General features: G+C 42.7%; 15 non-coding genes across 15 annotated transcripts; 10 read left to right on the forward strand and 5 right to left on the reverse strand.

The window, feature by feature from the left end:
• Positions 1-1,074: 1,074 nt before the first annotated feature.
• On the forward strand, positions 1,075-1,146 carry TRNAT-UGU (transfer RNA threonine (anticodon UGU)). Its single transcript has one exon. It is a non-coding gene; the product is annotated as a tRNA-Thr (tRNA).
• A 2,355-nt stretch (positions 1,147-3,501) lies between these two features.
• TRNAT-UGU (transfer RNA threonine (anticodon UGU)) lies at positions 3,502-3,573 on the forward strand. Its single transcript has one exon. It is a non-coding gene; the product is annotated as a tRNA-Thr (tRNA).
• A 1,160-nt stretch (positions 3,574-4,733) lies between these two features.
• On the reverse strand, positions 4,734-4,828 carry TRNAI-UAU (transfer RNA isoleucine (anticodon UAU)). Its single transcript has 2 exons — positions 4,791-4,828; positions 4,734-4,769 (listed from the first exon to the last, which is right to left on the reverse strand). It is a non-coding gene; the product is annotated as a tRNA-Ile (tRNA).
• A 413-nt stretch (positions 4,829-5,241) lies between these two features.
• On the forward strand, positions 5,242-5,323 carry TRNAS-GCU (transfer RNA serine (anticodon GCU)). Its single transcript has one exon. It is a non-coding gene; the product is annotated as a tRNA-Ser (tRNA).
• A 589-nt stretch (positions 5,324-5,912) lies between these two features.
• TRNAT-UGU (transfer RNA threonine (anticodon UGU)) lies at positions 5,913-5,984 on the forward strand. Its single transcript has one exon. It is a non-coding gene; the product is annotated as a tRNA-Thr (tRNA).
• Positions 5,985-7,146: 1,162 nt separating this feature from the next.
• TRNAI-UAU (transfer RNA isoleucine (anticodon UAU)) lies at positions 7,147-7,241 on the reverse strand. The gene is made up of 2 exons: positions 7,204-7,241; positions 7,147-7,182 (listed from the first exon to the last, which is right to left on the reverse strand). It is a non-coding gene; the product is annotated as a tRNA-Ile (tRNA).
• Positions 7,242-7,655: 414 nt separating this feature from the next.
• Positions 7,656-7,737, forward strand: TRNAS-GCU (transfer RNA serine (anticodon GCU)). Its single transcript has one exon. It is a non-coding gene; the product is annotated as a tRNA-Ser (tRNA).
• Positions 7,738-8,326: 589 nt separating this feature from the next.
• On the forward strand, positions 8,327-8,398 carry TRNAT-UGU (transfer RNA threonine (anticodon UGU)). The gene has a single exon. It is a non-coding gene; the product is annotated as a tRNA-Thr (tRNA).
• A 3,601-nt stretch (positions 8,399-11,999) lies between these two features.
• TRNAI-UAU (transfer RNA isoleucine (anticodon UAU)) lies at positions 12,000-12,094 on the reverse strand. Its single transcript has 2 exons — positions 12,057-12,094; positions 12,000-12,035 (listed from the first exon to the last, which is right to left on the reverse strand). It is a non-coding gene; the product is annotated as a tRNA-Ile (tRNA).
• A 1,084-nt stretch (positions 12,095-13,178) lies between these two features.
• On the forward strand, positions 13,179-13,250 carry TRNAT-UGU (transfer RNA threonine (anticodon UGU)). Its single transcript has one exon. It is a non-coding gene; the product is annotated as a tRNA-Thr (tRNA).
• Positions 13,251-14,412: 1,162 nt separating this feature from the next.
• Positions 14,413-14,507, reverse strand: TRNAI-UAU (transfer RNA isoleucine (anticodon UAU)). Its single transcript has 2 exons — positions 14,470-14,507; positions 14,413-14,448 (listed from the first exon to the last, which is right to left on the reverse strand). It is a non-coding gene; the product is annotated as a tRNA-Ile (tRNA).
• Positions 14,508-14,920: 413 nt separating this feature from the next.
• TRNAS-GCU (transfer RNA serine (anticodon GCU)) lies at positions 14,921-15,002 on the forward strand. Its single transcript has one exon. It is a non-coding gene; the product is annotated as a tRNA-Ser (tRNA).
• A 589-nt stretch (positions 15,003-15,591) lies between these two features.
• Positions 15,592-15,663, forward strand: TRNAT-UGU (transfer RNA threonine (anticodon UGU)). Its single transcript has one exon. It is a non-coding gene; the product is annotated as a tRNA-Thr (tRNA).
• Positions 15,664-16,825: 1,162 nt separating this feature from the next.
• Positions 16,826-16,920, reverse strand: TRNAI-UAU (transfer RNA isoleucine (anticodon UAU)). Its single transcript has 2 exons — positions 16,883-16,920; positions 16,826-16,861 (listed from the first exon to the last, which is right to left on the reverse strand). It is a non-coding gene; the product is annotated as a tRNA-Ile (tRNA).
• A 413-nt stretch (positions 16,921-17,333) lies between these two features.
• Positions 17,334-17,415, forward strand: TRNAS-GCU (transfer RNA serine (anticodon GCU)). The gene has a single exon. It is a non-coding gene; the product is annotated as a tRNA-Ser (tRNA).
• The last annotated feature ends 2,310 nt before the right edge of the window (positions 17,416-19,725 follow it).

Here is a 19,725-nt window from a genome sequence, read left to right on the forward strand (position 1 = left end):
CACATCTCCCCAGGTGAGCCATCTACAGCTGACCAAGTAGATGACAGACACTGCTCCATCATTCACTGTGCAAGATCGACTCACATGCTAGCATGTTATCATGACTATTAAAAATACAGTCCAAACGGAATAGATTCTATAATTGTCCTATAACATATGCTCTGTGTATTCAAAACCCCATAGAATTATATCTTGACAGTTCTGACAAAGTCTAGGGGAATCTTATGAATATTTGTAATTAGCACATAGTAAGAATTTCCCAAAAATGAAATGTAGGTCCCTAATTGGGGGAAGACGTGGAATGTGAGATCTTGCCTCAGCTGTTTTTTTTCTTTTTTAGGTACAGTATATTGACACTTCAGTACCTTTTGTGAAGCAAGGTTTCAGATGGGGCTGTAGGGCAGACGAGGTGGCCGAGTGGTTAAGGCGATGGACTGCTAATCCATTGTGCTCTGCATGCGTGGGTTCGAATCCCACCTTCGTCGGAAAGCTATCAGAGTCTCTTTAGATGGCCAGCATTTCTTGTAGTATAATTACACTCTCTTTCAAGACAGAGCCAGGATCCGCTAGATGGGATCATCTGACTGTTCCATTTTAACAAATATGTCAAATAAAGTGAAGTATTTTGTGCGTAATAGAAATTAGATCTTTCATGGAGTTTCCAGAGGATTGCCTTTCACTCACTCCTGGCTTATTAACCAGTTTGGATAAATAGATTGATAAGAAAGCAGCTCTTACTCCTAAAGTTTAGGCCGTCTCAAATGAATGACTGTTAACATATGTCTGCCCCACAGAGACAGATCACTTCTAATAAGTGGGTTCTCTATATGTCACTGATTGCAGACATACTAACTAGAGCTATCGGTATGGTCTTGAATGTGAAAACTCTTATTTTCTCATATGAAAATGTAGTTTTTCATACTTCCAAGAAAAGTGCCTTAAGCATGGTCTTCAATGTGTGCGCGCACGTGGACATTCATATGCAACTACGTTTCCATACAGAGTCTCAAAATCATAGATATATTCATACCTCAGTAAGAATACATGTTGCAATTTACATCCTGCGTGCAGACTGGCCTTGTAGCTCAGTGGCAGAGCACTGGTCTTGTAAACCAGGGGTCATGAGTTCAAGCCTCATCAGGGCCTTTTTACATGAGTCTTTCTGTATGTTGTTTTCAAGTCATTCTTCCCTGGAGTCACACCTTGCTTTAGGATTGCTTATTGCCAAGCTTCCCTTTCCTGCTTTCATATTATCAAGAAAATATCATGAAGATCATTGAATTATAAATTATTGCCTCACCCCTTCCGATCGCCTGACAAACGCCTGACAAACGCCATTCTCACCCTGCCGGGCAAGCCCTGCCGGGCAAAGCCAAATAAGCCATGCATATTTACAGTTCCTTTGAAAGGCAGAGCGAGGACTAGGACCTCTGTTCCGACTGAATCTGCATCCACAGAAAGGATGTTATAAGGCCCTTCAAATTTCACCAAGGAGATGTGAAATTCTTCCCCCATAAAATACTTTTTTTCCCAGATACCCCGGCTCTTAGGCAAATGAGGTTACTCCTCAAAACCCCACCCCCACTCACCATAAATATCCTTCTCTCCTGCTGTCCATTCAAATGATACAAGGTATCTTGTACATAGAGAGAAAGGGAGAATAGGCAGACTTGTGCTTCAAAGATTTGGTGACCTTGGATGGGTGGGTTGAATGAAGAAGTGAACCTGGTTTCTGGGAAAGGAGTATCGAGATGAAGATGAGGAAAAGTGAACATGGACCACATTCATAGGTTAGAGAAATACATTTAATAGGTTGAATGGTTTTGAAAAGTGAACTTCGAGCAGTAATTGTTGTTTTTTAAATTTCAAATAAATTAAAAATGAATGTGGGATTGGAGGCACACTCTGAGCAGAAAAGCACCATAAGCTGCTATGGTGCAACTCAAGATGGTGAATAGAACCTTTAATATGATGATGCTCTTCTTTTGCTAGTTTTTTCGAGTCACCTTTTATTGTAAGTAGCTGATACAGCATTTTTTGCAGCTCTTCAGTTTATGGTTATCATGTGAGAACACTGTTTTCATCATATTTATTATTCTACAAATGTATTTTTAAATGCACTGATGTGGTGTTTGCATGAAATGCAAGATGGCACATCATGGAATGTTTAAACTGAGCATCGCGTAGGATATGTGATATTTGGCACCCAGAGGAGTAGGACACGTAGATCCTATAAGAAGTAAAGACTCTCTAGCAAGGGCCGTCCATACTCTGAGTTTAAACTTTACTTTTTGTGAAATGGTTTATGAAAAACAACACGGCTGCTCCAGGGGAGGCTTGAACTCACAACCTCGGCATGGCTCAGTGCAAGTACTGCTGTATAAGTACCGCGCGCTAACCGATTGCGCCGCTGGAGCTCTCTCTTTTCACATCTCCCCAGGTGAGCCATCTACAGCTGACCAAGTAGATGACAGACACTGCTCCATCATTCACTGTGCAAGATCGACTCACATGCTAGCATGTTATCATGACTATTAAAAATACAGTCCAAACGGAATAGATTCTATAATTGTCCTATAACATATGCTCTGTCTATTCAAAACACCATAGAATTATATCTTGACAGTTCTGACAAAGTCTAGGGGAATCTTATGAATATTTGTAATTAGCACATAGTAAGAATTTCCCAAAAATGAAATGTAGGTCCCTAATTGGGGGAAGACGTGGAATGTGAGATCTTGCCTCAGCTGTTTTTTTTCTTTTTTAGGTACAGTATATTGACACTTCAGTACCTTTTGTGAAGCAAGGTTTCAGTTGGGGCTGTAGGGCAGACGAGGTGGCCGAGTGGTTAAGGCGATGGACAGCTAATCCATTGTGCTCTGCACGCGTGGGTTCGAATCCCACCTTCGTCGGAAAGCCATCAGAGTCTCTTTTGATGGCCAGCATTTCTTGTAGTATAATTACACTCTCTTTCAAGACAGAGCCAGGATCCGCTAGATGGGATCATCTGACTGTTCCATTTTAACAAATATGTCAAATAAAGTGAAGTATTTTGTGCGTAATAGAAATTAGATCTTTCATGGAGTTTCCAGAGGATTGCCTTTCACTCACTCCTGGCTTATTAACCAGTTTGGATAAATAGATTGATAAGAAAGCAGCTCTTACTCCTAAAGTTTAGGCCGTCTCAAATGAATGACTGTTAACATATGTCTGCCCCACAGATACAGATCACTTCTAATAAGTGGGTTCTCTATATGTCACTGATTGCAGACATACTAACTAGAGCTATCGGTATGGTCTTGAATGTGAAAACTCTTATTTTCTCATATGAAAATGTAGTTTTTCATACTTCCAAGAAAAGTGCCTTAAGCATGGTCTTCAATGTGTGCGCGCACGTGGACATTCATATGCAACTACGTTTCCATACAGAGTCTCAAAATCATAGATATATTCATACCTCAGTAAGAATACATGTTGCAATTTACATCCTGCGTGCAGACAGGCCTTGTAGCTCAGTGGCAGAGCACTGGTCTTGTAAACCAGGGGTCATGAGTTCAAGCCTCATCAGGGCCTTTTTACATGAGTCTTTCTGTATGTTGTTTTCAAGTCATTCTTCCCTGCAGTCACACCTTGCTTTAGGATTGCTTATTCCCAAGCTTCCCTTTCCTGCTCTCATATTATCAAGAAAATATCATGAAGATCATTGAATTATAAATTATTGCCTCACCCCTTCCGATCGCCTGACGAACGCCTGACAAACGCCATTCTCACCCTGCCGGGCAAAGCCAAATAAGCCATGCATATTTACAGTTCCTTTGAAAGGCAGAGCGAGGACTAGGACCTCTGTTCCGACTGAATCTGCATCCACAGAAAGGATGTTATAAGGCCCTACAAATTTCACCAAGGAGATGTGAAATTCTTCCCCCATAAAATACTTTTTTTCCCAGATACCCCGGCTCTTAGGCAAATGAGGTTACTCCTCAAAACCCCACCCCCACTCACCATAAATATCCTTCTCTCCTGCTGTCCATTCAAATGATACAAGGTATCTTGTACATAGAGAGAAAGGGAGAATAGGCAGACTTGCTTCAAAGATTTGGTGACCTTGGATGGGTGGATTGAATGAAGAAGTGAACCTGGTTTCTGGGAAAGGAGTATCGAGATGAAGATGAGGAAAAGTGAACATGGACCACATTCATAGGTTAGAGAAATACATTTAATAGGTTGAATGGTTTTGAAAAGTGAACTTCGAGCAGTAATTGTTGTTTTTTAAATTGCAAATAAATTAAAAATGAATGTGGGATTGGAGGCACACTCTGAGCAGAAAAGCACCATAAGCTGCTATGGTACAACTCAAGATGGTGAATAGAACCTTTAATATGATGATGCTCTTCTTTTGCTAGTTTTTTCGAGTCACCTTTTATTGTAAGTAGCTGATACAGCATTTTTTGCAGCTCTTCAGTTTATGGTTATCATGTGAGAACACTGTTTTCATCATATTTATTATTCTACAAATGTATTTTTAAATGCACTGATGTGGTGTTTGCATGAAATGCAAGATGGCACATCATGGAATGTTTAAACTGAGCATCGCGTAGGATATGTGATATTTGGCACCCAGAGGAGTAGGACACGTAGATCCTATAAGAAGTAAAGACTCTCTAGCAAGGGCCATCCATACTCTGAGTTTAAACTTTACTTTTTGTGAAATGGTTTATGAAAAACAACACGGCTGCTCCAGGTGAGGCTCGAACTCACAACCTCGGCATGGCTCAGTGCAAGTACTGCTGTATAAGTACCGCGCGCTAACCTATTGCGCCACTGGAGCTCTCTTTTTTCACATCTCCCCAGGTGAGCCATCTACAGCTGACCAAGTAGATGACAGACACTGCTCCATCATTCACTGTGCAAGATCGACTCACATGCTAGCATGTTATCATGACTATTAAAAATACAGTCCAAACGGAATAGATTCTATAATTGTCCTATAACATATGCTCTGTGTATTCAAAACCCCATAGAATTATATCTTGACAGTTCTGACAAAGTCTAGGGGAATCTTATGAATATTTGTAATTAGCACATAGTAAGAATTTCCCAAAAATGAAATGTAGGTCCCTAATTGGGGGAAGACGTGGAATGTGAGATCTTGCCTCAGCTGTTTTTTTTCTTTTTTAGGTACAGTATATTGACACTTCAGTACCTTTTGTGAAGCAAGGTTTCAGATGGGGCTGTAGGGCAGACGAGGTGGCCGAGTGGTTAAGGCGATGGACTGCTAATCCATTGTTCTCTGCACGCGTGGGTTCGAATCCCACCTTCGTCGGAAAGCCATCAGAGTCTCTTTAGATGGCCAGCATTTCTTGTAGTATAATTACACTCTCTTTCAAGACAGAGCCAGGATCCGCTAGATGGGATCATCTGACTGTTCCATTTTAACAAATATGTCAAATAAAGTGAAGTATTTTGTGCGTAATAGAAATTAGATCTTTCATGGAGTTTCCAGAGGATTGCCTTTCACTCACTGCTGGCTTATTAACCAGTTTGGATAAATAGATTGATAAGAAAGCAGCTCTTACTCCTAAAGTTTAGGCCGTCTCAAATGAATGACTGTTAACATATGTCTGCCCCACAGAGACAGATCACTTCTAATAAGTGGGTTCTCTATATGTCACTGATTGCAGACATACTAACTAGAGCTATCGGTATGGTCTTGAATGTGAAAACTCTTATTTTCTCATATGAAAATGTAGTTTTTCATACTTCCAAGAAAAGTGCCTTAAGCATGGTCTTCAATGTGTGCGCGCACGTGGACATTCATATGCAACTACGTTTCCATACAGAGTCTCAAAATCATAGATATATTCATACCGCAGTAAGAATACATGTTGCAATTTACATCCTGCGTGCAGACTGGCCTTGTAGCTCAGTGGCAGAGCACTGGTCTTGTAAACCAGGGGTCATGAGTTCAAGCCTCATCAGGGCCTTTTTACATGAGTCTTTCTGTATGTTGTTTTCAAGTCATTCTTCCCTGGAGTCACACCTTGCTTTAGGATTGCTTATTGCCAAGCTTCCCTTTCCTGCTTTCATATTATCAAGAAAATATCATGAAGATCATTGAATTATAAATTATTGCCTCACCCCTTCCGATCGCCTGACGAACGCCTGACAAACGCCATTCTCACCCTGCCGGGCAAAGCCAAATAAGCCATGCATATTTACAGTTCCTTTGAAAGGCAGAGCGAGGACTAGGACCTCTGTTCCGACTGAATCTGCATCCACAGAAAGGATGTTATAAGGCCCTTCAAATTTCACCAAGGAGATGTGAAATTCTTCCCCCATAAAATACTTTTTTTCCCAGATACCCCGGCTCTTAGGCAAATGAGGTTACTCCTCAAAACCCCACCCCCACTCACCATAAATATCCTTCTCTCCTGCTGTCCATTCAAATGATACAAGGTATCTTGTACATAGAGAGAAAGGGAGAATAGGCAGACTTGTGCTTCAAAGATTTGGTGACCTTGGATGGGTGGGTTGAATGAAGAAGTGAACCTGGTTTCTGGGAAAGGAGTATCGAGATGAAGATGAGGAAAAGTGAACATGGACCACATTCATAGGTTAGAGAAATACATTTAATAGGTTGAATGGTTTTGAAAAGTGAACTTCGAGCAGTAATTGTTGTTTTTTAAATTGCAAATAAATTAAAAATGAATGTGGGATTGGAGGCACACTCTGAACAGAAAAGCACCATAAGCTGCTATGGTGCAACTCAAGATGGTGAATAGAACCTTTAATATGATGATGCTCTTCTTTTGCTAGTTTTTTCGAGTCACCTTTTATTGTAAGTAGCTGATACAGCATTTTTTGCAGCTCTTCAGTTTATGGTTATCATGTGAGAACACTGTTTTCATCATATTTATTATTCTACAAATGTATTTTTAAATGCACTGATGTGGTGTTTGCATGAAATGCAAGATGGCACATCATGGAATGTTTAAACTGAGCATCGCGTAGGATATGTGATATTTGGCACCCAGAGGAGTAGGACACGTAGATCCTATAAGAAGTAAAGACTCTCTAGCAAGGGCCGTCCATACTCTGAGTTTAAACTTTACTTTTTGTGAAATGGTTTATGAAAAACAACACGGCTGCTCCAGGTGAGGCTCGAACTCACAACCTCGGCATGGCTCAGTGCAAGTACTGCTGTATAAGTACCGCGCGCTAACCGATTGCGCCACTGGAGCTCTCTCTTTTCACATCTCCCCAGGTGAGCCATCTACAGCTGACCAAGTAGATGACAGACACTGCTCCATCATTCACTGTGCAAGATCGACTCACATGCTAGCATGTTATCATGACTATTAAAAATACAGTCCAAACGGAATAGATTCTATAATTGTCCTATAACATATGCTCTGTCTATTCAAAACCCCATAGAATTATATCTTGACAGTTCTGACAAAGTCTAGGGGAATCTTATGAATATTTGTAATTAGCACATAGTAAGAATTTCCCAAAAATGAAATGTAGGTCCCTAATTGGGGGAAGACGTGGAATGTGAGATCTTGCCTCAGCTGTTTTTTTTTCTTTTTTAGGTACAGTATATTGACACTTCAGTACCTTTTGTGAAGCAAGGTTTCAGATGGGGCTGTAGGGCAGACGAGGTGGCCGAGTGGTTAAGGCGATGGACTGCTAATCCATTGTGCTCTGCACGCGTGGGTTCGAATCCCACCTTCGTCGGAAAGCCATCAGAGTCTCTTTTGATGGCCAGCATTTCTTGTAGTATAATTACACTCTCTTTCAAGACAGAGCCAGGATCCGCTAGATGGGATCATCTGACTGTTCCATTTTAACAAATATGTCAAATAAAGTGAAGTATTTTGTGCGTAATAGAAATTAGATCTTTCATGGAGTTTCCAGAGGATTGCCTTTCACTCACTCCTGGCTTATTAACCAGTTTGGATAAATAGATTGATAAGAAAGCAGCTCTTACTCCTAAAGTTTAGGCCGTCTCAAATGAATGACTGCTAACATATGTCTGCCCCACAGAGACAGATCACTTCTAATAAGTGGGTTCTCTATATGTCACTGATTGCAGACATACTAACTAGAGCTATCGGTATGGTCTTGAATGTGAAAACTCTTATTTTCTCATATAAAAATGTAGTTTTTCATACTTCCAAGAAAAGTGCCTTAAGCATGGTCTTCAATGTGTGCGCGCACGTGGACATTCATATGCAACTACGTTTCCATACAGAGTCTCAAAATCATAGATATATTCATACCTCAGTAAGAATACATGTTGCAATTTACATCCTGCGTGCAGACTGGCCTTGTAGCTCAGTGGCAGAGCACTGGTCTTGTAAACCAGGGGTCATGAGTTCAAGCCTCATCAGGGCCTTTTAACATGAGTCTTTCTGTATGTTGTTTTCAAGTCATTCTTCCCTGGAGTCACACCTTGCTTTAGGATTGCTTATTGCCAAGCTTCCCTTTCCTGCTTTCATATTATCAAGAAAATATCATGAAGATCATTGAATTATAAATTATTGCCTCACCCCTTCCGATCGCCTGACGAACGCCTGACAAACGCCATTCTCACCCTGCTGGGCAAGCCCTGCCGGGCAAAGCCAAATAAGCCATGCATATTTACAGTTCCTTTGAAAGGCAGAGCGAGGACTAGGACCTCTGTTCCGACTGAATCTGAATCCACAGAAAGGATGTTATAAGGCCCTACAAATTTCACCAGGGAGATGTGAAATTCTTCCCCCATAAAATACTTTTTTTCCCAGATACCCCGGCTCTTAGGCAAATGAGGTTACTCCTCAAAACCCCACCCCCACTCACCATAAATATCCTTCTCTCCTGCTGTCCATTCAAATGATACAAGGTATCTTGTACATAGAGAGAAAGGGAGAATAGGCAGACTTGTGCTTCAAAGATTTGGTGACCTTGGATGGGTGGGTTGAATGAAGAAGTGAACCTGGTTTCTGGGAAAGGAGTATCGAGATGAAGATGAGGAAAAGTGAACATGGACCACATTCATAGGTTAGAGAAATACATTTAATAGGTTGAATGGTTTTGAAAAGTGAACTTCGAGCAGTAATTGTTGTTTTTTAAATTGCAAATAAATTAAAAATGAATGTGGGATTGGAGGCACACTCTGAGCAGAAAAGCACCATAAGCTGCTATGGTGCAACTCAAGATGGTGAATAGAACCTTTAATATGATGATGCTCTTCTTTTGCTAGTTATTTCGAGTCACCTTTTATTGTAAGTAGCTGATACAGCATTTTTTGCAGCTCTTCAGTTTATGGTTATCATGTGAGAACACTGTTTTCATCATATTTATTATTCTACAAATGTATTTTTAAATGCACTGATGTGGTGTTTGCATGAAATGCAAGATGGCACATCATGGAATGTTTAAACTGAGCATCGCGTAGGATATGTGATATTTGGCACCCAGAGGAGTAGGACACGTAGATCCTATAAGAAGTAAAGACTCTCTAGCAAGGGCCGTCCATACTCTGAGTTTAAACTTTACTTTTTGTGAAATGGTTTATGAAAAACAACATGGCTGCTCCAGATGAGGCTCGAACTCACAACCTCGGCATGGCTCACTGCAAGTACTGCTGTATAAGTACCTCGCACTAACCGATTGCGCCACTGGAGCTCTCTCTTTTCACATCTCCCCAGGTGAGCCATCTACAGCTGACCAAGTAGATGACAGACACTGCTCCATCATTCACTGTGCAAGATCGACTCACATGCTAGCATGTTATCATGACTATTAAAAATACAGTCCAAACGGAATAGATTCTATAATTGTCCTATAACATATGCTCTGTCTATTCAAAACCCCATAGAATTATATCTTGACAGTTCTGACAAAGTCTAGGGGAATCTTATGAATATTTGTAATTAGCACATAGTAAGAATTTCCCAAAAATGAAATGTAGGTCCCTAATTGGGGGAAGACGTGGAATGTGAGATCTTGCCTCAGCTGTTTTTTTTCTTTTTTAGGTACAGTATATTGACACTTCAGTACCTTTTGTGAAGCAAGGTTTCAGATGGGGCTGTAGGGCAGACGAGGTGGCCGAGTGGTTAAGGCGATGGACTGCTAATCCACTGTGCTCTGCACGCGTGGGTTCGAATCCCACCTTCGTCGGAAAGCCATCAGAGTCTCTTTTGATGGCCAGCATTTCTTGTAGTATAATTACACTCTCTTTCAAGACAGAGCCAGGATCCGCTAGATGGGATCATCTGACTGTTCCATTTGAACAAATATGTCAAATAAAGTGAAGTATTTTGTGCGTAATAGAAATTAGATCTTTCATGGAGTTTCCAGAGGATTGCCTTTCACTCACTCCTGGCTTATTAACCAGTTTGGATAAATAGATTGATAAGAAAGCAGCTCTTACTCCTAAAGTTTAGGCCGTCTCAAATGAATGACTGTTAACATATGTCTGCCCCACAGAGACAGATCACTTCTAATAAGTGGGTTCTCTATATGTCACTGATTGCAGACATACTAACTAGAGCTATCAGTATGGTCTTGAATGTGAAAACTCTTATTTTCTCATATGAAAATGTAGTTTTTCATACTTCCAAGAAAAGTGCCTTAAGCATGGTCTTCAATGTGTGCGCGCACGTGGACATTCATATGCAACTACGTTTCCATACAGAGTCTCAAAATCATAGATATATTCATACCTCAGTAAGAATACATGTTGCAATTTACATCCTGCGTGCAGACTGGCCTCATAGCTCAGTGGCAGAGCACTGGTCTTGTAAACCAGGGGTCATGAGTTCAAGCCTCATCAGGGCCTTTTTACATGAGTCTTTCTGTATGTTGTTTTCAAGTCATTCTTCCCTGGAGTCACACCTTGCTTTAGGATTGCTTATTGCCAAGCTTCCCTTTCCTGCTTTCATATTATCAAGAAAATATCATGAAGATCATTGAATTATAAATTATTGCCTCACCCCTTCCGATCGCCTGACGAACGCCTGACGAACGCCATTCTCACCCTGCCGGGCAAGCCCTGCCGGGCAAAGCCAAATAAGCCATGCATATTTACAGTTCCTTTGAAAGGCAGAGCGAGGACTAGGACCTCTGTTCCGACTGAATCTGCATCCACAGAAAGGATGTTATAAGGCCCTACAAATTTCACCAAGGAGATGTGAAAGTCTTCCCCCATAAAATACTTTTTTTCCCAGATACCCCGGCTCTTAGGCAAATGAGGTTACTCCTCAAAACCCCACCCCCACTCACCATAAATATCCTTCTCTCCTGCTGTCCATTCAAATGATACAAGGTATCTTGTACATAGAGAGAAAGGGAGAATAGGCAGACTTGCTTCAAAGATTTGGTGACTTTGGATGGGTGGGTTGAATGAAGAAGTGAACCTGGTTTCTGGGAAAGGAGTATCGAGATGAAGATGAGGAAAAGTGAACATGGACCACATTCATAGGTTAGAGAAATACATTTAATAGGTTGAATGGTTTTGAAAAGTGAACTTCGAGCAGTAATTGTTGTTTTTTAAATTGCAAATAAATTAAAAATGAATGTGGGATTGGAGGCACACTCTGAGCAGAAAAGCACCATAAGCTGCTATGGTGCAACTCAAGATGGTGAATAGAACCTTTAATATGATGATGCTCTTCTTTTGCTAGTTTTTTCGAGTCACCTTTTATTGTAAGTAGCTGATACAGCATTTTTTGCAGCTCTTCAGTTTATGGTTATCATGTGAGAACACTGTTTTCATCATATTTATTATTCTACAAATGTATTTTTAAATGCACTGATGTGGTGTTTGCATGAAATGCAAGATGGCACATCATGGAATGTTTACACTGAGCATCGCGTAGGATATGTGATATTTGGCACCCAGAGGAGTAGGACACGTAGATCCTATAAGAAGTAAAGACTCTCTAGCAAGGGCCGTCCATACTCTGAGTTTAAACTTTACTTTTTGTGAAATGGTTTATGAAAAACAACTCGGCTGCTCCAGGTGAGGCTTGAACTCACAACCTCGGCATGGCTCAGTGCAAGTACTGCTGTATAAGTACCGCGCGCTAACCGATTGCGCCACTGGAGCTCTCTCTTTTCACATCTCCCCAGGTGAGCCATCTACAGCTGACCAAGTAGATGACAGACACTGCTCCATCATTCACTGTGCAAGATCGACTCACATGCTAGCATGTTATCATGACTATTAAAATACAGTCCAAACGGAATAGATTCTATAATTGTCCTATAACATATGCTCTGTCTATTCAAAACCCCATAGAATTATATCTTGACAGTTCTGACAAAGTCTAGGGGAATCTTATGAATATTTGTAATTAGCACATAGTAAGAATTTCCCAAGAATGAAATGTAGGTCCCTAATTGGGGGAAGACGTGGAATGTGAGATCTTGCCTCAGCTGTTTTTTTTCTTTTTTAGGTACAGTATATTGACACTTCAGTACCTTTTGTAAAGCAAGGTTTCAGTTGGGGCTGTAGGGCAGACGAGGTGGCCGAGTGGTTAAGGCGATGGACAGCTAATCCATTGTGCTCTGCACGCGTGGGTTTGAATCCCACCTTCGTCGGAAAGCCATCAGAGTCTCTTTTGATGGCCAGCATTTCTTGTAGTATAATTACACTCTCTTTCAAGACAGAGCCAGGATCCGCTAGATGGGATCATCTGACTGTTCCATTTTAAAAAAATATGTCAAATAAAGTGAAGTATTTTGTGCGTAATAGAAATTAGATCTTTCATGGAGTTTCCAGAGGATTGCCTTTCACTCACTCCTGGCTTATTAACCAGTTTGGATAAATAGATTGATAAGAAAGCAGCTCTTACTCCTAAAGTTTAGGCCGTCTCAAATGAATGACTGTTAACATATGTCTGCCCCACAGATACAGATCACTTCTAATATGTGGGTTCTCTATATGTCACTGATTGCAGACATACTAACTAGAGCTATCGGTATGGTCTTGAATGTGAAAACTCTTATTTTCTCATATGAAAATGTAGTTTTTCATACTTCCAAGAAAAGTGCCTTAAGCATGGTCTTCAATGTGTGCGCGCACGTGGACATTCATATGCAACTACGTTTCCATACAGAGTCTCAAAATCATAGATATATTCATACCTCAGTAAGAATACATGTTGCAATTTACATCCTGCGTGCAGACAGGCCTTGTAGCTCAGTGGCAGAGCACTGGTCTTGTAAACCAGGGGTCATGAGTTCAAGCCTCATCAGGGCCTTTTTACATGAGTCTTTCTGTATGTTGTTTTCAAGTCATTCTTCCCTGCAGTCACACCTTGCTTTAGGATTGCTTATTGCCAAGCTTCCCTTTCCTGCTCTCATATTATCAAGAAAATATCATGAAGATCATTGAATTATAAATTATTGCCTCACCCCTTCCGATCGCCTGACGAACGCCTGACAAACGCCATTCTCACCCTGCCGGGCAAAGCCAAATAAGCCATGCATATTTACAGTTCCTTTGAAAGGCAGAGCGAGGACTAGGACCTCTGTTCCGACTGAATCTGCATCCACAGAAAGGATGTTATAAGGCCCTTCAAATTTCACCAAGGAGATGTGAAATTCTTCCCCCATAAAATACTTTTTTTCCCAGATACCCCGGCTCTTAGGCAAATGAGGTTACTCCTCAAAACCCCACCCCCACTCACCATAAATATCCTTCTCTCCTGCTGTCCATTCAAATGATACAAGGTATCTTGTACATAGAGAGAAAGGGAGAATAGGCAGACTTGTGCTTCAAAGATTTGGTGACCTTGGATGGGTGGGTTGAATGAAGAAGTGAAACTGGTTTCTGGGAAAGGAGTATCGAGATGAAGATGAGGAAAAGTGAACATGGACCACATTCATAGGTTAGAGAAATACATTTAATAGGTTGAATGGTTTTGAAAAGTGAACTTCGAGCAGTAATTGTTGTTTTTTAAATTGCAAATAAATTAAAAATGAATGTGGGATTGGAGGCACACTCTGAGCAGAAAAGCACCATAAGCTGCTATGGTGCAACTCAAGATGGTGAATAGAACCTTTAATATGATGATGCTCTTCTTTTGCTAGTTTTTTCGAGTCACCTTTTATTGTAAGTAGCTGATACAGCATTTTTTGCAGCTCTTCAGTTTATGGTTATCATGTGAGAACACTGTTTTCATCATATTTATTATTCTACAAATGTATTTTTAAATGCACTGATGTGGTGTTTGCATGAAATGCAAGATGGCACATCATGGAATGTTTAAACTGAGCATCGCGTAGGATATGTGATATTTGGCACCCAGAGGAGTAGGACACGTAGATCCTATAAGAAGTAAAGACTCTCTAGCAAGGGCCGTCCATACTCTGAGTTTAAACTTTACTTTTTGTGAAATGGTTTATGAAAAACAACACGGCTGCTCCAGGTGAGGCTCGAACTCACAACCTCGGCATGGCTCAGTGCAAGTACTGCTGTATAAGTACCGCGCGCTAACCGATTGCGCCACTGGAGCTCTCTCTTTTCACATCTCCCCAGGTGAGCCATCTACAGCTGACCAAGTAGATGACAGACACTGCTCCATCATTCACTGTGCAAGATCGACTCACATGCTAGCATGTTATCATGACTATTAAAAATACAGTCCAAACGGAATAGATTCTATAATTGTCCTATAACATATGCTCTGTCTATTCAAAACCCCATAGAATTATATCTTGACAGTTCTGACAAAGTCTAGGGGAATCTTATGAATATTTGTAATTAGCACATAGTAAGAATTTCCCAAAAATGAAATGTAGGTCCCTAATTGGGGGAAGACGTGGAATGTGAGATCTTGCCTCAGCTGTTTTTTTTCTTTTTTAGGTACAGTATATTGACACTTCAGTACCTTTTGTGAAGCAAGGTTTCAGATGGGGCTGTAGGGCAGACGAGGTGGCCGAGTGGTTAAGGCGATGGACTGCTAATCCATTGTGCTCTGCACGCGTGGGTTCGAATCCCACCTTCGTCGGAAAGCCATCAGAGTCTCTTTTGATGGCCAGCATTTCTTGTAGTATAATTACACTCTCTTTCAAGACAGAGCCAGGATCCGCTAGATGGGATCATCTGACTGTTCCATTTGAACAAATATGTCAAATAAAGTGAAGTATTTTGTGCGTAATAGAAATTAGATCTTTCATGGAGTTTCCAGAGGATTGCCTTTCACTCACTCCTGGCTTATTAACCAGTTTGGATAAATAGATTGATAAGAAAGCAGCTCTTACTCCTAAAGTTTAGGCCGTCTCAAATGAATGACTGTTAACATATGTCTGCCCCACAGAGACAGATCACTTCTAATAAGTGGTTTCTCTATATGTCACTGATTGCAGACATACTAACTAGAGCTATCGGTATGGTCTTGAATGTGAAAACTCTTATTTTCTCATATAAAAATGTAGTTTTTCATACTTCCAAGAAAAGTGCCTTAAGCATGGTCTTCAATGTGTGCGCGCACGTGGACATTCATATGCAACTACGTTTCCATACAGAGTCTCAAAATCATAGATATATTCATACCTCAGTAAGAATACATGTTGCAATTTACATCCTGCGTGCAGACTGGCCTTGTAGCTCAGTGGCAGAGCACTGGTCTTGTAAACCAGGGGTCATGAGTTCAAGCCTCATCAGGGCCTTTTAACATGAGTCTTTCTGTATGTTGTTTTCAAGTCATTCTTCCCTGGAGTCACACCTTGCTTTAGGATTGCTTATTGCCAAGCTTCCCTTTCCTGCTTTCATATTATCAAGAAAATATCATGAAGATCATTGAATTATAAATTATTGCCTCACCCCTTCCGATCGCCTGACGAACGCCTGACAAACGCCATTCTCACCCTGCCGGGCAAAGCCAAATAAGCCATGCATATTTACAGTTCCTTTGAAAGGCAGAGCGAGGACTAGGACCTCTGTTCCGACTGAATCTGCATCCACAGAAAGGATGTTATAAGGCCCTTCAAATTTCACCAAGGAGATGTGAAATTCTTCCCCCATAAAACACTTTTTTTCCCAGATACCCCGGCTCTTAGGCAAATGAGGTTACTCCTCAAAACCCCACCCCCACTCACCATAAATATCCTTCTCTCCTGCTGTCCATTCAAATGATACAAGGTATCTTGTACATAGAGAGAAAGGGAGAATAGGCAGACTTGTGCTTCAAAGATTTGGTGACCTTGGATGGGTGGGTTGAATGAAGAAGTGAAACTGGTTTCTGGGAAAGGAGTATCGAGATGAAGATGAGGAAAAGTGAACATGGACCACATTCATAGGTTAGAGAAATACATTTAATAGGTTGAATGGTTTTGAAAAGTGAACTTCGAGCAGTAATTGTTGTTTTTTAAATTGCAAATAAATTAAAAATGAATGTGGGATTGGAGGCACACTCTGAGCAGAAAAGCACCATAAGCTGCTATGGTGCAACTCAAGATGGTGAATAGAACCTTTAATATGATGATGCTCTTCTTTTGCTAGTTTTTTCGAGTCACCTTTTATTGTAAGTAGCTGATACAGCATTTTTTGCAGCTCTTCAGTTTATGGTTATCATGTGAGAACACTGTTTTCATCATATTTATTATTCTACAAATGTATTTTTAAATGCACTGATGTGGTGTTTGCATGAAATGCAAGATGGCACATCATGGAATGTTTAAACTGAGCATCGCGTAGGATATGTGATATTTGGCACCCAGAGGAGTAGGACACGTAGATCCTATAAGAAGTAAAGACTCTCTAGCAAGGGCCGTCCATACTCTGAGTTTAAACTTTACTTTTTGTGAAATGGTTTATGAAAAACAACACGGCTGCTCCAGGTGAGGCTCGAACTCACAACCTCGGCATGGCTCAGTGCAAGTACTGCTGTATAAGTACCGCGCGCTAACCGATTGCGCCACTGGAGCTCTCTCTTTTCACATCTCCCCAGGTGAGCCATCTACAGCTGACCAAGTAGATGACAGACACTGCTCCATCATTCACTGTGCAAGATCGACTCACATGCTAGCATGTTATCATGACTATTAAAAATACAGTCCAAACGGAATAGATTCTATAATTGTCCTATAACATATGCTCTGTCTATTCAAAACCCCATAGAATTATATCTTGACAGTTCTGACAAAGTCTAGGGGAATCTTATGAATATTTGTAATTAGCACATAGTAAGAATTTCCCAAAAATGAAATGTAGGTCCCTAATTGGGGGAAGACGTGGAATGTGAGATCTTGCCTCAGCTGTTTTTTTTCTTTTTTAGGTACAGTATATTGACACTTCAGTACCTTTTGTGAAGCAAGGTTTCAGATGGGGCTGTAGGGCAGACGAGGTGGCCGAGTGGTTAAGGCGATGGACTGCTAATCCATTGTGCTCTGCACGCGTGGGTTCGAATCCCACCTTCGTCGGAAAGCCATCAGAGTCTCTTTTTTTTTTTTTTAAAGTTTTATTGAACAATAATTCGGTTACAAGCACGGGCCTACAACCACCAGGGCCGGCCGCTAGGTACAGAATGAAATATACATTTATCAAGGCTGCAGTCAGTTCCCGGGGCTCAGCCCCGTAGTGGCTCCGGATAGTTCTAAAGGAACAGGAGACTTAAGTCCAACAGACACAAAAACTAAAAAAAAAAATAAAAAAATAAAAAAAAAAAAAAAAAACAAAAGGCGAGGCATAAGGGCAAACAGTGCGGGTCAGGCTTCCTCCGGGGAACTCCAGTTCAGACCATTAAGCAGCAGGCAAAAGGAAGGAGTACCGGGAGGCTGGGGATGGGGGGGGGGGGCCAAGGGAGATGAACGTCCATATGTAGTTATTCCAAAAGGTGCCAGGAACCGTCAAGGGTCAGGGGGACATGGCGATATCGGTGTCCACCAGGGGGGGCGTACAGATACCCCCGCGATACGCATTCCATTGCCCCCAGATTCTACCCCATGCCCCCGGCTTACCACGGGCCACATACACAGTCTTCTCCCTGAACATACACCAGTCCATATTCTCCTTCCATACTGACACGGTGGGCGGCCGCTGGGCGCCCCAAAGCTGCGCTATATCTCTCTTGGCAATCATGTTCCCCAGGGCTGCCCACCGAGTCTGAGCCGCGCTGTAATCATTGGGCTCCCACACATTCAGGACACAGAAACGCACCTCCGGCAGCAGCACAACCCCAGTGACCTGTCCCATAACCTTATGGACCCGGCGCCAGTAGTCCGCCACCTCGCGGCACTCCCACAGGATATGGAGAAAGGTGGCGCTGAGCCCACAACCCCGCTTACAGAGCCCGTCGTCGGAAAATCCCATCGAGACCAAGCGAGGACCCGTCACATACACCCGGTGAAGAATCTTAAGCTGTACCAACCGGAGACGGGCTGGAATGGCGACCTCCTTGGGAGACGACAGTGCAGACTGCCAGTCCTCGTCGTCCAATTCCACCCCATCCCCCGTCCAAGCCTCCCGAAGGCGCACAAAGAGGTCAGCCCGATGATTGATCAGTTTTTTATAAATTAAAGAAATAGTACTGTCAGGGACATGTCCGTCAAGTATGCGGTCCTCGAGGGGCGAGGAAACCGGGATCTTGGTCCCCTCCACAAAGACCGAGAGCAGGGCGTGTCGAACCTGGGCATAGCGGAAGAACTCCCTGTCCGTAAGCTCGTACTCGGCCTGAAGCACCGCGAAAGTCTTAACCGCGCCCTTATGCCACAGGTCTCCCACTTTGCTGATACCAATCGTGTCCCACTGGTCAAACCCCTTCGTAGTCCAGAGGCTGCCCAGGCGATCGGAGGCAAACAAAGGAGTAGCACATGTTAGTCGCTCACTCCAGCCCGTGGCCGCAGTGGCAGCCCTCCAGGTCCGCACCGCAATCTTAGTAGGACCCGTAAGGGTCCGGCCAGCCGAGCGGGAGTAAAGTGCCCTGTTATAGTTCCCGCCGGGAAGCAGGAACTTGTCCATCTCATACGCCGGATTCAAGCCAGGCGCATACGTGGCATGGTTAATAGCCGAAAGCTGCGAGGCCCAATAATACCTGCGAATGTCGGGAAGCGCGATGCCCCCGTCGTACCAGGGGAGAGTAAGCTTAGCAAGAGCAATACGCGCCCGCCCGTCCCACACCAGTCTCCTCTGCAGGCTCTCCACCTCCCGAAAGTAGGCCACTGGGATGACGTCGAAGGAGTTCTGGAGTGCATAGAGGAACCTGGGAAGGGACATCATTTTGAACAGTGCGGCCCGACCCAGCGGGGACAGGGGCAACCTGCACCACCGGGCCGTGTCCTCCCGCAATCGCCGAAGTGGACGCAGGAGATTCTGCTCATAGCGAGCCACCGGGTCCAGCGAAACGTATATCCCCAGGTACTTAAAGCCGCTCAGAGATACTTGGATCGGAAGCCGAGGCGGCAGGAGAGGAGGACCACCGGAGATAGGATAGACGCAGGATTTAGACCAATTGATCGTGAGACCCGAGTTGTTCCCAAAGGAAGTCAGAACGTCAAAGAGGACGTTGAGCGATTGCCGCGGTGAGGTGAGATACAGGAGAATATTGTCCGCATACAGCGAGACCCGGTCTTCGAAGCCCGGGGCCCACCGGATCCCTCTAAGCGAGGGCTCCCAGCGGAGCCAAGCAGCGAGTGGCTCCAGGGCGAGAGCAAAGAGCAAAGGGGACAACGGGCATCCCTGCCTCGTGCCCCTGCCGAGGGCAAAGGGCCGAGAGACCCGCCCATTCACCACCA

Source organism: Triturus cristatus, chromosome 12 (genome assembly GCF_964204655.1).
Source record: "Triturus cristatus chromosome 12, aTriCri1.1, whole genome shotgun sequence".
In the NCBI taxonomy this organism is placed as follows: domain Eukaryota; kingdom Metazoa; phylum Chordata; class Amphibia; order Caudata; family Salamandridae; genus Triturus; species Triturus cristatus.